General features: G+C 34.3%; 1 protein-coding gene across 2 annotated transcripts in view; it reads left to right on the top strand.

Annotated features, from left to right (window-relative positions):
- Positions 1–15,237, top strand: part of LOC123525896 (DNA polymerase alpha subunit B-like) — a 59,387-nt gene that overhangs the window by 3,206 nt on the left and 40,944 nt on the right. The window contains exon 2 of one of the 2 annotated variants that reach the window (XM_053521652.1): positions 14,129–14,204. The exons of the other annotated variant lie outside the window; for it this stretch is intronic. The gene's annotated coding sequence lies outside the window, so the exon portion shown is untranslated. The remainder of the gene's footprint in view (positions 1–14,128; positions 14,205–15,237) is intronic. 2 annotated transcript variants of the gene reach the window in all.

Below are 15,237 nucleotides of genomic sequence, written 5' to 3' on the forward strand. Positions count from 1 at the left end.
AATCATAATCCACCCAATGTTGAAAGCGAAATAAAAAACGTAAACGATTATCGGTAATTATTCTGTTGATAAACTTAGTCATTGTCCTTGTTTTCATCATCAATTAACACCCCCTTCAAAGACAGTGTGTACATACCACGTGGTTTGTGACGTCATTTTCGGGTATTACGGCAAGAAAATTAATAAACAAACCCATCGATTCAGAACTTAAAAACACCGTAAGTATTTCATTTTTTCACCGATTTGAATGACTCTTCTCCGAGGCTCAAGCCAAGATAGTGATCTATAAACACAAGGCAATGGTTTTCTGAAATTCTAAGCACTTTTTGCAAAGGTCCGTTCCAACCCTGAAATTCGGCAAATTCTTCGAGGGTAATACGGCAAGAAAAACCCATGTTTTACAAAATAATGCAGGATTGCTTTCCTTTACATTGCTGTGACTTTCACCGCTGTTTATTTCGGTTCCAAGACGGCCTGCGAACCACTTTACTTGAAATAAAATGGTAGGTTTCTCTGTGAAAAATGTGTCTTCCGAAAATGCTAATAAGGCAAGAATGATACGACGGCAAGCAGATTCATGAATACACCTATTGTTCCTTTACGAACAGTTTCGCGGATTATTGAGTTTGAGACTCATTTCCTCATGTATAATACCTGTTTGCAGCTTTCTTTAGCTTTTAATATTAATTTCGGTATGATGTGACATGAAAGAACGGCTTTTTTATGCCCCCGAAGGGAGGCATATAGTTTTTGAACCGTCTGTCGGTCTGTCAGTCTGTCAGTCTGTCCGCAGTTTTCGTGTCCGGTCCATATCTTTGTCATCGATGGATGGATTTTCAAATAACTTGGCATGAATGTGTACCACAGTAAGACGACGTGTCGCGCGCAAGACCCAGGTCCGTAGCTCAAAGGTCAAGGTCACACTGAGACATTAAAGGATAGTGCATTGATTGGCGTGTCCGGTCCATATCTTTGTCATCGATGGATGGATTTTCAAATAACTTGGCATGAATGTGTACCACATTAAGACGACGTGTCGCGCGCAAGACCCAGGTCCGTAGCTCAAAGGTCAAGGTCACACTTAGACATTAAAGGATAGTGCATAGATGGGCGTGTCCGGTCCATATCTTTGTCATCGATGGATGGATTTTCAAATAACTTGGCATGAATATGTACCAAAGTAAGACAACGTGTCGCGCGCAAGACCCAGGTCCGTAGCTCAAAGGTCAAGGTCACACTTAGACATTAAAGGATAGTGCATTGATGGGCGTGTCCGGTCCATATCTTTGTCAACCATGGATGGATTTTTAAATAACTTGGCATGAATGTGTACCACAGTAAGACGACGTGTCGCGCACAAGACCCAGGTCCGTAGCTCAAAGGTCAAGGTCACACTTAGACGTTAAAGGTCATTTTTCATGATAGTGAATTGTTGGGCGTGTGTGGTCCATATCTTTGTCATTCATGCATGTATTTTAAAATAACTACGCATGAATGTTCGGCACAGTAAGACGACGTGTCGCGCGCAAGACCCAGCTCCGTAGGTCAAAGGTCCTAAACTCTAACATCGGCCATAACTACTCATTCAAAGTGCCATCGGGGGCATATGTCATCCTATGGAGACAGCTCTTGTTTCAATGCTTCTTAAAGATCGTTCAGTAGATCTATTAAAATTTTTCTGTTTCATTACTTGTTATCTAATATAATTTAGAGCTTAGAGAAGTTTCCTAATATCTACTTTATTTATAGTCTTAAGAGGTATCTTAAAAATGAGTCCTTATTTATCTATACTGTTGCATCCGCGAATGCTAACAACCATCCTAAAATTATTTTTTTTTTGGTTGGGTTTAACGTCGCACCGACACAATTATAGGTCATATGGCGACTTTCCAGCTTTGATGGTGGAGGAAGACCCCAGGTGCCCCTTCGTGCATTATTTCATCACAAGCGGGCACCTGGGTAGAACCACCGACCTTCCGTAAGCCAGCTGGATGGCTTCCTCACATGAAGAATTCAACGCCCCTGGTGAGGCTCGAACCCACATCGATGAGGGGCAAGTGATTTGAAGTCAGCGACCGTAACCACTCGGCCACGAAGGCCCCCCTAAAATTATTAAAACTGCAAAAAAGTCTACAAAAAGACATCCTACATGTTCACATTAAGTGTATACTTATCAAGCATTAGTGAAAGTTGGGCATCTGAACAATGTCTATCATTAATAGTAACTGATAATATATCGAAACTTTATAAAGGATTAAGTCTTTGAGATTTCGTGATTATGGTGGTAGATCTACTAAACTTTGATAAACAAAAAAGCTTGATGTTAGCAAAGACAAATACTCGGATGATGTATTTTAACTTTTTTCAGAGTAATGACGAGAACGAAGACTAAACGTAAAATTGGGAAACGATCTTAGTTAGTGTTCAGACATAGAAACCAACAAGCGAGTTCAAATGTAAAGTTTGTTACATCGCGGATACGTACAGAAGATAATATTTTCAATAAAGTTCTTATAAACATAAAATTAACACATTAAATTATAGTACATGTATATGCAGATAGTAACAAATTTTAGAAATTGATTAAAGTAAAATTGGAAATATTCATTTAATCAGACCCAAAAAAGCAATGGCAATACAACAACTGCAAAATCAATAAAAAGTCACAAAGCTAGCTTTGTAATTTCCATATACGCAACGACATATTATACACATTGAAACTTTGTAATCAACGTTCATAAATGAAGACTGTGCAGCATCTTTTTGTGATAAATTTGTATTTCAAAATTATCTTTTATTCAAACAAAAATTTTACTGACAATTGGAAAACTAGCACATGTATATGATATTAAGTTATTGTAAGAGCAAAGCATTTCCATCTTGACTTTGCATTTTTCGTATCGTTCATTTACCACAGTTTAATCAATATAAACCATATATAAATAACAAAAATATACATGTGTATGCAGTACTTCTTGTGTGTCGTACTAGAATGTAAAATGCAGATTCACCTTTAAAAAATAAAAACAATATACAAAATTTAATGTGATAAAATATTTTCTCAAATATTTGGACACTTTCAACGCGTAAACCAACGACTAGAAGAATATAATAAATTCGAGTTTGAGTAAAACTTCTTTGTATTTCGTAAAGACCACACCAGACGTGAGAGAAAGAATTATTGTATGACCCTTGAATAAACGTTAGTGATAAGCCAAAGAGCACACTAAGTGAGATATTGATCTGCTGCATACCTATCTGTTGGTAAATAAAACATAGCTATCACAGACGGAATCAGGGGCAGTGTAACATCTTCCAAATACAGGTCATGTAATGAAACAGTTGTCTACTACTAAATTATGACCCCAGTTATAGTAAGAATCGCAGAATAATTACTGAAGATAACTTTGGCTTATCATAAAACTTAAAAATCATATACCCAATCATATAATGATGAAACCAGAAAGTGCTAAAACTTTATGTCCTAAAAAGGGGCCAAAAAAAGTAAAAGTATGAAAAGAAAAGATGGTTTACCCTGTTCGATAAACATAACATTATGAATTTGAATTTTCTTAAGATTTTGCATAATCTAATATCAAAATTGTACAGTATTACATGCATTCTTAAGATCCCTATACTTATGTTGTCATAGTATCAAATCATTTTTGACAAACGATAAATATCTTTTATGAACAATATTACAATCGTTCAAAATATCGTTTTAGAATCATGGTCGTAAAATTGAATGTACGACTATGCCTATACAGTCACTTTACTTGCCAACATTATTCGTAAATCGTAAAAAGTATTTTCAAGTTGTGTTAAACAGGCAGATTTTAAAAAACAATCTCGAGACAGCTATGACAGTCCTTTATCGCTCACATAGTACAACTGCTTGTACTGTAAAGCCCCCATCCTTCCTATGGACTGAAAGTGCATGAACCGGTAACAATAATTTTGAAAACGGACCACTGAGTTATTCTTTCTAATAAATTTTAGGCATACGGAAAAATGTTTTGTCAACACTTCAAAAATGAAACAGGGCTTTACTGTTTATAAACGGTTCCGTCTAGTTTAGCATACCATGCACTAAGTAGGTAAGCTGTATTTAGTATTTATTTACCTGCTGACAGAAGTAAGTAGTTTTAAAGAATCAACTGCTGTTAGGGACAATATGTGTATTCATTAATCTGCTTGCCGTCATATCATTCTTGCCGTATTAGCATTTTCCGAAGACATAGGTTTTCACAGAGAAACCTACCATTTTATTTCCAGTAAAGTGATTCGCTGGCCTTCTTGGAACCAAAATAAACAGCGGTGAAAGACATAAAAATGTAAAGGAAAGCAATACTGCATTATTTTGTAAAACATGGGTTTTTCTTACCGTATTACCCTCCAAGAATTTGCCGAATTTCAGGGTTGGAACGGACCTTTGCAAAAACTGTTAAAAATTTCAGAAAACCATTGCCTTGTGTTTATAGCCCACTGTCTTGGCTTGAGTCTCGTAAAAAAATTATTCAAATTGGTGACAAATACTTACGGTGTTTTTAAGTTCTGAATCGACGGATTTGTTTACTAATTTTCTTGTTGTAATACCCGAAAATGACGTCACAAACCACGTGGTATGTACACACTGAAACAGCTAAAAGAAGTGTGTCGGTATCATGGCATCTGAAGTGGAGATCAAAGCGGTATAGTGGCCCGAGATTGTCATGGAATTACGTCATGTTTTCGCGCCATATGACACATCACTGTTTGATCGTACCGCCTCGGTTCTTTAAATTAATCAATAAAAAAGTTGATTAATATTGGTTAAAGCGAATTCAATATCCTGTATAAATTGACAGGTAAATGTGTCAAACGATAATTGTGGATATCCTACCTCTGTGAGCTATTTTGCCGCACTAACATAAATCCGTTTGCCAAAAATCGTTTTACGCCATGTATTTAAACTGCTGACGCTTTTTCATTATTTAAGATTTTTTTTATTCTGTTTTTTGTACTTTCTGGTCAAAAGTCTGAACTTTATGCCCATAGAATTTATCATTTATTTACCCTTAGAAAGAAATAAATAATTAAGATCGCACTGTTTGAAATTTTACAAAGAACTAAATTTAAATTTGACCGTTTTTATAGAATTTTGCATACATTCCTGTCGATATCTTATTAAAATCGTTATAGAATTAAAACTTTATTACTTCTTAAGCATTGCTAAAAATATTGATGCGATAATAACAAAAAATGAATGCACTACACGCGTTTTTTGTGTATGTGTAAACAAATGTAACGTCGAGCGATGGAAATTAGATATTACGATAGGTCGCACGTGCTCGTGGAATGGAAAATTACCGGCATGAAGTTTTGGTATACTTTACGTTTCGCGGGTAAATTAGATACTAGATTTGTAAAATTATGTCCTTTTGTCAGATTGCCTTCCGGTTATAAGCAGTTTGATTGTCGTCTGCATCCTATTGCCTTAGGCAACGTTATCGGCAAAGTTGACACGTTTTCGGAATACACAAGTTAATAAACAGTCTGCTTTATCGATTTTCTACTAGCTGACCGCGGGTTACTTTCTCACTTGCCATAATTATTTATGCATTTGTTAAATAAAATAATCGCCAGTTTCAAGCACCAAAATCAGTTTTTCCTTCTGATAAGAAAATAAAAATATTTTTTTTCTCTGGAATGCAATAAAATTATTTGAGTCGGGGCAATTTTATCGGGTCGGTAGGTAAAGGTCAAACAAACTTAATTTTATTTTAAGCCTTGTGTAAAGTAGCAATAGGCATTAAGTGAAAGAACTGAAACACATATTTATTTTCTCAGATATAAATCAGGGCTATCTGTAAAGGAAATATTTTAGAGGAAAAGTGTTAACTTTTAAAAGAAGTTCAGCCTATAGCCTTTTGATATTAATATGGATAGGTAACTAGGTTTTGAAAAATATGTAGCAATTTGGGGTTTTCCAATTATTTCAATTGTCACATAAGTTGCTGGGCAACCATATCATTTGTGCATACCCATTGTTTTGATTTAGAAATATTAAGAAAATAATGAAAAATTCTAGTTTTATAAAACAGGTGATATTTCCAAATTATATACTTTTTGCAGTGATACAGTTTCACAACAGTGCTTTTAACAGAAATGGTAAAAATAGCAGTTTCTAAATATAGCTCGGGAATATATGACAAGTGCTTCCTGGAACTAGAAAGTAGGTCACTGATAAAATGTGCTACTATGAACTCGACAAAAATAAAAACTTGTATTTTTTTAAAGCAGATGATCAGGAGGGGGTAAAATTTTGAGGAAATGGTAATTTGAAAGATGAGTTTATCTTATTTATTTTTAGCTCGACTATTCGAAGAATAGTCTAGCTATTCTACTCACCCTGGCGTCGGCGTCGGCGTCACACCTTGGTTAAGTTTTTGCATGCAAGTACATACAGCCATCAATTAAAGGCATATAGCTTTGAAACTTATTTTTTCTTTTTCTAGGTCAATTACCAACCTCTCTGGGTCAAGTCCCATAACTCTGACATGTATTTTGAGCAAATTATGCCCCCTTTTGGACTTAGAAAATTTTGGTTAAAGTTTTACATGCAAGTTATTATCTCCAAAACTAATGCAGATATTGATTTGAAACTTCACATGTGTCTTCGGGGTTATAAAACTAGTTGTTAGCAGCAAGTCCCATAACTCTGACCTTCATTTTGGCCAAATTATGCCCCCTTTTGGACTTAGCAAATTCTGGTTAAAGTTTTGCGTGCAAGTACATACAGTACATATAGTTGATAGCAGCAAGTCCCATAACTCTGACTTTCATTTTGGCCAAATTATGCCCCCTTTTGGACTTAGAAAATTCTGGTTAAAGTTTTGCGTGCAAGTACATACAGCTATTTCTAAAAGGCATATAGATTTGGAACTTATTTTTTCTTTTTCTAGATCAATAACCAACCTCACTGGGTCAAGTCCCATAACTCTGACATGTTTTTTGAGTAAATTATGCCCCCTTTTAGACTTACGCCTCAGTCACAATCAAATGCATTTTTTTGTTTCACTTGGGGTCAAAAATAAAAGTTTGTAAAACTCTTTTATTTTGAAATGTTAATTTACCATATACCTTGGTTCTACAAAAACAATGGTAGTTGTCGCTGTCTGATAGTTTGACAATATTTTTTTTTTGATATAAAGATGAATCTTCAGGGAAAAAAAAAAACAGACATGACCATTTTTAAAGGACTGTTGTATTCAAATAACTCTTTAAGACCCAACAAAATTGTTACCACATGATAAGGTACATAAAAGTAATGTAGAAAACCCCAAAAACTAATAAATTACACAAAGATTTGTAGTTATTATCTTCTTTTGAAGTTCAAAATTCTAGAAATTTTTGTTTACTACTTGCTTTCAGTTTTTGCATACCTTTTGAAATGCATTTATTCAACTTAAATGTGTTATTTTCTAAAAATTCAGTCATTTCTCTTTAAATAATGGTCTCATTTTTGTGATTACGACTATGTTTGGCAGAGATATCGCAATTTTAAAATGAAAGCCGAAATTTACCCAAAAAGTCTACGGACAAGACATCATCGCCAAGTGCTTTCTACATAGGATTTAGAAGACAGTCTTTTACTTCTGTTGAACTTTTATGTTTAAAATGATCAAGAACAAGTAAATAACAAACAAATTTATGAAAAGAAGTATAATTGACAGTCTTCGGAATGTGTCTTCGAATAATTGAAGGATTTGAACAACTGTGACTAAATCAAAATGTCATTATGTGACAAGTTCTGTGCTATTGCTTACATAAATTAGGACTAATTGTTTTCATATTTCACTATATACTAAAAATAATGATACTTAGAAGGATCCTCACTGAAATAGGCTGTTAAAATTCTCCTTCAGCTTGGTGTCTACGGACAAGACATTTGACCATATAATTTCTGTCTAAAAGACAGATAGAGTAATGATGTTTCTGATCAATGCTTATGGATTTAATGGGCTTAAGAACTGACCTTGCAGCCTGTCATGTACACCATTTAGACTATGTTTATTTATCTGTAATAACTTTTAACCTCAACTAAACAAAATAAACCACAATCTTCCTGAAATTGGATGGTGGAAGAATCCACCTGACTAGACTTTGTTGAGGCAAATATATTTATATGCTGTTATCAACCATATCAATCAAGAAATGGAAAAAAAAGTATAAACACAAAGTTTAACATGATGAACTCTTTGAGTTCATCTAAACATGTTCATTAAAGTAGAAACATTAAAAAAGTAGGAAGAACTTGTTAAACTTATAGCTCAGAACAACATCTTAAAAAGATTGCAACTGTGTCTTAAATGGAAAACTAATGAAACAAACTCCCTTGCTGACTGCTTAAATAGCTGTATGTTGTAAAATACTCATATGACATTTAATCTGTGAGATCCATAACTCGTACTAATATTTTAAGTAGTCCTGCAAAATAAAATTCCTGTGAATTTTAACCTGTTTACAGAATAATTAAATGTTCACTGTGATAAGTTTTTATCACTTGTCTTAGTTTTGATTCAGCTAATGACTTACATATTATGCTTTTTTCTTAAAATTCCCAAGATACATTCTCTTTTTCTAGCCAGTAATATTTTTTATTAATATTGACATTTTTCCATTATATAAGATAGTACGACCGGAGACAAAGTTTTTTTAACTATCTTTTTATCACATTTACTTCTTATTTTTCATGTTATCACCTATATTAATATTATTTTCTTGGAAAAATACTGGAACAAATGTTAGTAACTCAAATCGTAAATCAAACTATGATTTCAAAATTCTAGACCTCTGCCTCTGATGCATGTGGGGAAGTTGGCAGTTACTTGCAGAGAACATGTTTGTACAGTACAGAATCAATTAACAATTGTTAAGTTACATAACTGAAATTCTGTTGAAAAAGGGCATTAAACCCCCCAAAAACAAACAAATCTAAATAGCTCTCATTTTTGAAAGGGAGAAAGCTGCAAGGAGACTACGGTAATCACGTAGAAAATTGCTTGTAATTTCTTTTTATACGCTCGTTTGAAAAACGGGACGTATTATGGGAACGCCCCTGGCGGGCGGGTTGGCGGGCGGGCGGCGTCCACAGACCTTGTCCGGAGCATATCTTCTACATGCATGAAGGGATTTTGATGAAACTTGGCACAGTTGTTCACCATCATGAGACGGAGTGTCTTGCGCAAGAACCAGGTCCCTAGGTCTAAGATCAAGGTCACACTTGGAGGTCAAAGGTCAAATTCAAGAATGACTTTGTCCGGAGCATATCTTCTTCATGCATAGAGGGATTTTGATGAAAGTTGGCACAATTGTTCATCATCATGAGAAGGAGTGTCATGCGCAAGAACATGGTCCCTAGGTCTAAGGTCAAGGTCACACTTAGAGGTCAAAGGATACAAGAATGAAAACTTTGTCCGGAGCATTTCTTCTTCATGCATAGAGGGATTTTGATATAACTTGGCACAAATGTTCACCACCATGAGGCGGAGTGTCATGCGCAAGAACCAGGTCCCTAGGTCTAAGGTCAAGGTCACACTTAGAGGCCAAAGGTCAGATACAAGAATGACTTTGTCCGAAGCATTTCTTCTTCATGCATGGAGGGATTTTGATGTAACTTGACACAATTATACACCATCATGAGACGAAGTGTCATGCGCAGTTCCCTTCTTTAGAATTACTTCCCTTTGTTGTTACTATAAATAGCTTATATTGTAACTTTTTCATTACTAGTCGTAGGGAAAAATCGAGACCACTTTTCTGTAGTACAACATGCATGCTACATCCAATTTTGAGGTGTATTTTGATCAGTCTCTACCTGGTAAAGATTTTTGTGTGGACTTACAATTTTTTTTTTTTTTTTTTTTTTTTTTTTTTTTTTTTTTTTTTTTTTTTTAAGATTAACTTCCCTTAGTTGTTACTATAAATAACTTATATTGTAACTTTTTTATAATTGACCGTAGGGAAAAACCAAGACCACTTTTCTGTGGTACAACATAGATGTTACTTTCCAATTTTAGGTGTATTTTAAGGTATCTCTACCTGGTAAGGAGTTTTTTTGTGGACTTAGAAAAACAAAACACTTAGTTATTACTAAACAACCACAAAATTAAAATTCCATTTGCAAATACAGGTGCTAGAGTAAAGAAATTTGCTGTGACGGGCGTATATTGTGACATTCTTGCACTCTTGTTTAAGATGATTTAAACTGCTTCAATTTTATGTGATTTCAGTCAGTTACAGAATAAAAGTTGATAGGCAGATGAATAGAATGAAATCTTGAAAACCAATCACCATTATATCTTGGCCCTGAAGAGCACAGAAATATGCCATCTTGAGTGGATTATAACAAAATGTTTAAGTTGAAAGTGGACAGCCCACACCATGTCTAACAATAGATCCATACTCCACTAGAATATGACCAAATGTCAAATGATTTTGCTTCTATCTTCTCATTCTTTCTGTTTTACTACTAAATTGTAAAAGATTGGGTTTTTTTGCATTTCAGAGTCTCTTGATTTATTTCAAAGAACTCTTGATATATTTCTAAGGTCCAGTGCTGGTTTTTATTGAAAACAGAAAATATATTGAATAGTATTTGCATAATGTCTTGTCCGTAGACACTTCCATTGCATGCCTTGTTTTTGCCATAACAAAGGGAGGGTTAGAAAGAAATGTATTGTTCCTTTTTTGATAGCTTTTAACATTTATATAAGTCATGTATAAGATTAAAACATATTCTATATCCATTGTACTTCTCAGATTCAGATTGTACACACAAGAATAAATGGGTAACATTTTGCATTTGAAAGAAGTAAGTTTCATTAGAAATATATTTATTCTATATTTTGTAAAAACATTAAGTGTGGTGTATCATTGAAACTTGATAAATAGCTCCAGTATGATTTTATAAATGATATTTGTCATAAAAACTTTGTTTCTTTAGTGTCTACGGACAAGACATGTGTCTACGGACAAGACATTTTGCAATTCAACAACTATTTATATCTAAATAACCCAGCTTAATTCTGTCTAATGTTTATCAACTTAGACACTATCCTAGCAGCTTTCATACCAACAGTGATTAAACTCTAATATTGCATCCTTCACAAAGAAAATAGGTGTCTACGGACAGGACAAAAAAATTGGCGCATTTATCATTGTCTGTTCAGAGTCAAATTTGAGGAGATAAGAAACTTCCACCTGAAAGAATGCTATTATTTTCAGAAGAGGGTAGACTGAAGTTCACACAGAGACAAATAAGACAGTAAAAAAAGAATTATTTTATAATGAAATCACATTATCTGATATGAGGAAGAGCAAAAAGGCAAAATATATAACAAAACGGTCATGTCAGTCTTCAGTACATAACTTCTGTTGTGGGTAACATAGACAGTTGAAATAACTTGCAGCTGAAAGAAGACGAATTTTCCTGTAAACCAAACAGCACAAAAAGGTCTTGCTGGTTCAGGTTTTAATTAAAATGAAAAGACAAAAAGCACATTTTTTAAGGTGAAACAATATAACACTGAATTTTGACCTTTTTTCTGTTATTGGACAGCATGGCGTTTGTTTTATATGTACATTAGACACCTGAAAGTAGTTTTACCTGCAACTGGGTAGTGATATGTAACTCCTGAAGTGCTGAAGACAGAATATATAAACATGCACTTTTAAATTTGGGTGTATAACATAGAGCACCTAAAAAGTATGCATTTGATTGTGACTGGGGCGTTAGAAAATTTTGGTTAAAGTTTTACATGCAAGTTATTATCTCCAAAACTAATGCAGATATTGATTTGAAACTTCACATGTGTCTTCGGGGTTATAAAACTAGTTGTTAGCAGCAAGTCCCATAACTCTGACCTTCATTTTGGCCAAATTATGCCCCCTTTTGGACTTAGCAAATTCTGGTTAAAGTTTTGCGTGCAAGTACATACAGCTATTACTAAAAGGTATATAGATTTGAAAATTACTTTTTCTTTTTCTAGATCAATTACCTACCTCACTGGGTCAAGTGTAATAACTCTGACATGTATTTTGGCCAAATTTTGCCCCCTTTTAGACTCAGAAAATCCTGGTTAAAGTTTTACATGCAAGTAACTATCTCCAAAACTACTACAGATATTAAATTGAAACTTCACATGTGTCTTCCGGGTTATAAAACTAGCTGAAAGCAGCAAGTCCCATAACTCTGACCCTCATTTTGGCCAAATTATGCCCCCTTTTGGACTAAGCAAATTCTGGTTAAAGTTTTGCGTGCAAGTACATACAGCTATTACCAAAAGGCATATAGCTTTGAAGCTTATTTATTCTTTTTCTAGGTCAATTACCAACCTCACTGGGTCAAGTTCCATAACTCTTAACATGTATTTTGAGCAAATTATGCCCCCTTTTGGACTTAGAAAATTCTGGTTAAAGTTTTACATGCAAGTTACTATCCCCAAAACTAATGCAGATATTGAATTGAAACTTAACATGTTTCTTCGGGGTTATAAAACTAGTTGATAGCATCAAGTCCCATAACTCTGATATGTATTTTGGTCAAATTATGTCCCCTTTCGAACTTAAAACTCTTATGATATTTAACATTTTGGGTAATAATTTCCTGCTTCTGTGACAATATTTCGAATAGTCGAGCTTGGCTGTCTTACGGACAGCTCTTGTTTTAATATGCCTGTTTTTGTTAGACTGTCGAGAATACATGGTGCCAGGATATCAATGCTCAGAAAAACTAAAGACAACTTACTCCGAGTGTTTTCAACACAAATAGCTTGTCCAAGGAATACGAGAATAGATCCCTGCTTGATGCGCAGTCAGTCGCTACTAACAGCCGGGACACAGACGATATCATCAGTGGTTATTTTAAAAATATCAGCTACCAAGTCAAACTAATTTGACGCGATCTTAGGAAATATTGAGATAATTATTTCATATGGAAAATATCCCCACTCGCGTCAAACACTCGAAAGACCAAAATGAAGCAATTTCCGAGGAAATTTTCATTGCTGCCGATGCTTTATATGCTACAGTCAGGGGTGAAACTGTTTCAAGTTATCGCAGTTTATAACCCATTTGAGTTATTGCTTATATTCTCATAACTTGTTTCAGTTACCATGAAATATTATAAAGCCCTCCTGTGCCAATTCCTCATTTTGAATGTGACTAAAGCAATTATTTCCTGAATCCTTGAACTCTTATCTTTCCAGCTATGCAGTTAATTTTATTTATGCAAGGCTGATAAAGTTTTATGCAAAAGTTTTAAAGCTATAAAACTCTTAGCATCCCATTATGCTTATCAGGTCATGATCAGACCAAAAGAGAATTTGATTAACCACAGATTGCTACTTATTTCACTGTATAGGTCATTTTGTGAGAACAGCAAAAATACTTTTTTTGAATAACTTACCCGAGTTAACTTATATTTTATAACTATTACAGGTTATAAAATGCCTGAAAAAATAACTGGAATAGGTTACAATAACTTAAAACAGTTACACCCCTGACTGTGCTATAGGTTTAAATGCCGATTATTTCACGAATTGGCATAAATTCAAATAAAACTCGAAATTCGGCAGTAAAAATAGGGAAAAAAAATCACTGATATATAGCTAGAAACAGTTATAAAATCAATAACAATTGTTCAACATATGTCAATATCAAATGTAAAATATTTGTTATCCCATTCAAAAATTCATGAGACAAAAGACTATCACAAAGAACAGAGATCAACTATGCGGTTTCAATACATGTTGCGAATTTCTGCGAAAAGTCATTAAATTTGTCTTACACTACGATGATTCTCACAAGTGAAGCATTCACCAATGATTTATCGCAAAATACTGCTGTATTTAATGAAAATGTGACTGCAAAGATCTTAGTTTTTTGCTATTGTCTTTCATCTTATAAACCATTTGGACGCGATTATGACCATTCTGCATTTGACTTTGACATATTTTGCATTATTGCTTTGGGTTTTATAGCTACTTTGAGAGAGAGAGAGAGAGAGAGAGAGAGAGAGAGAGAGAGAGAGATATATATATATATATATATATATATATATATATTAGCTATATTTATCTTTTAGGTAAGCACCCATTTTAACAGTTAATGGCGCTGTCCAGATTGAAAGATTGACAAGTTCATTATTTAAATTTAGCATGGTAAGGGTTAAGTGTCTATTATCTTTCAGAATGAAGTCTGAACACTAGTTTCTTACAACTCAATTCTAGATCACAAGATCACAGAGTTTCTGTATAACAAATATATCATTAAATCTGTCTACATTCAAGATTCACGAGCAGTCAGTTACTAAAGATACTTTCTGAAAGTCTTCCAGATAATTCCAGTTGAGTTCACTGATTGCTGACAATTCGTGCATAATATCATTCAATGCAGATGTTCTCGCTTAAGAAAGAGTTTCACAATACAATAAGAAATGTTCCATTGTTCCATTACCCGAGCGACAAAGATTACACTGAGGATCAGCTACATTTTGGTTGAATGTCGTCCTATTACTTTGCAGAATGTATGTTCCCGACATGAATTTGAGTTTCAATACAGCACTTTTTGCAACATTTGTAGGCATAGCTTCAATTTGTAAGAGAAGGTGGGGTTTCCCTGGTTGAAAGGTAGAACAGTTGAGGTATTTTAGTGACATTAAACCTTTAGATTGCGTAAGGATTAATGATTTCCCAATGTTCATCAACAGCATGGTTAACAATCTTTTCCATTGAAATTACTTTTTGGATTGTTTAAAAGTTCTTCCAGATCTCCCAAGTCATACAGACATAAGATTTTGGACAATTCAATAAACCAGCTATTACTATCTGGATGCTTGACATTGAAGTAGTTGTCTAGCTAGTTGTTTTTCGACGGAATTATCGTTCTGCGAACAAATGTCGTTAAGTGTTAATGCTCACTTACGAATCTGAGCTTCTATAAAAAAATGGTCAAAATGTAGACTGCTGTGTTTGCTGTATTCGAAGGTAAGGCAAAAAGCTGAGAGTTTTCTTCTGAAACAATTCTAACTTATCTAATAATTTTGTCTTTGGGAGGATTATTTCCAAACCATACAAAAGGATAGGTGTAACATACATTCGGAACAAGTGTAAGGTTACGTAGACTGAGTATCAAGTCCTCCTGAAGCGTGCATTCCCACTGGTAGGAAACTGTATAGTGTACATCTAGCCTTCT

This window comes from Mercenaria mercenaria, chromosome 1 (genome assembly GCF_021730395.1).
Source record: "Mercenaria mercenaria strain notata chromosome 1, MADL_Memer_1, whole genome shotgun sequence".
Classification (NCBI taxonomy): Eukaryota; Metazoa; Mollusca; class Bivalvia; order Venerida; family Veneridae; genus Mercenaria; species Mercenaria mercenaria.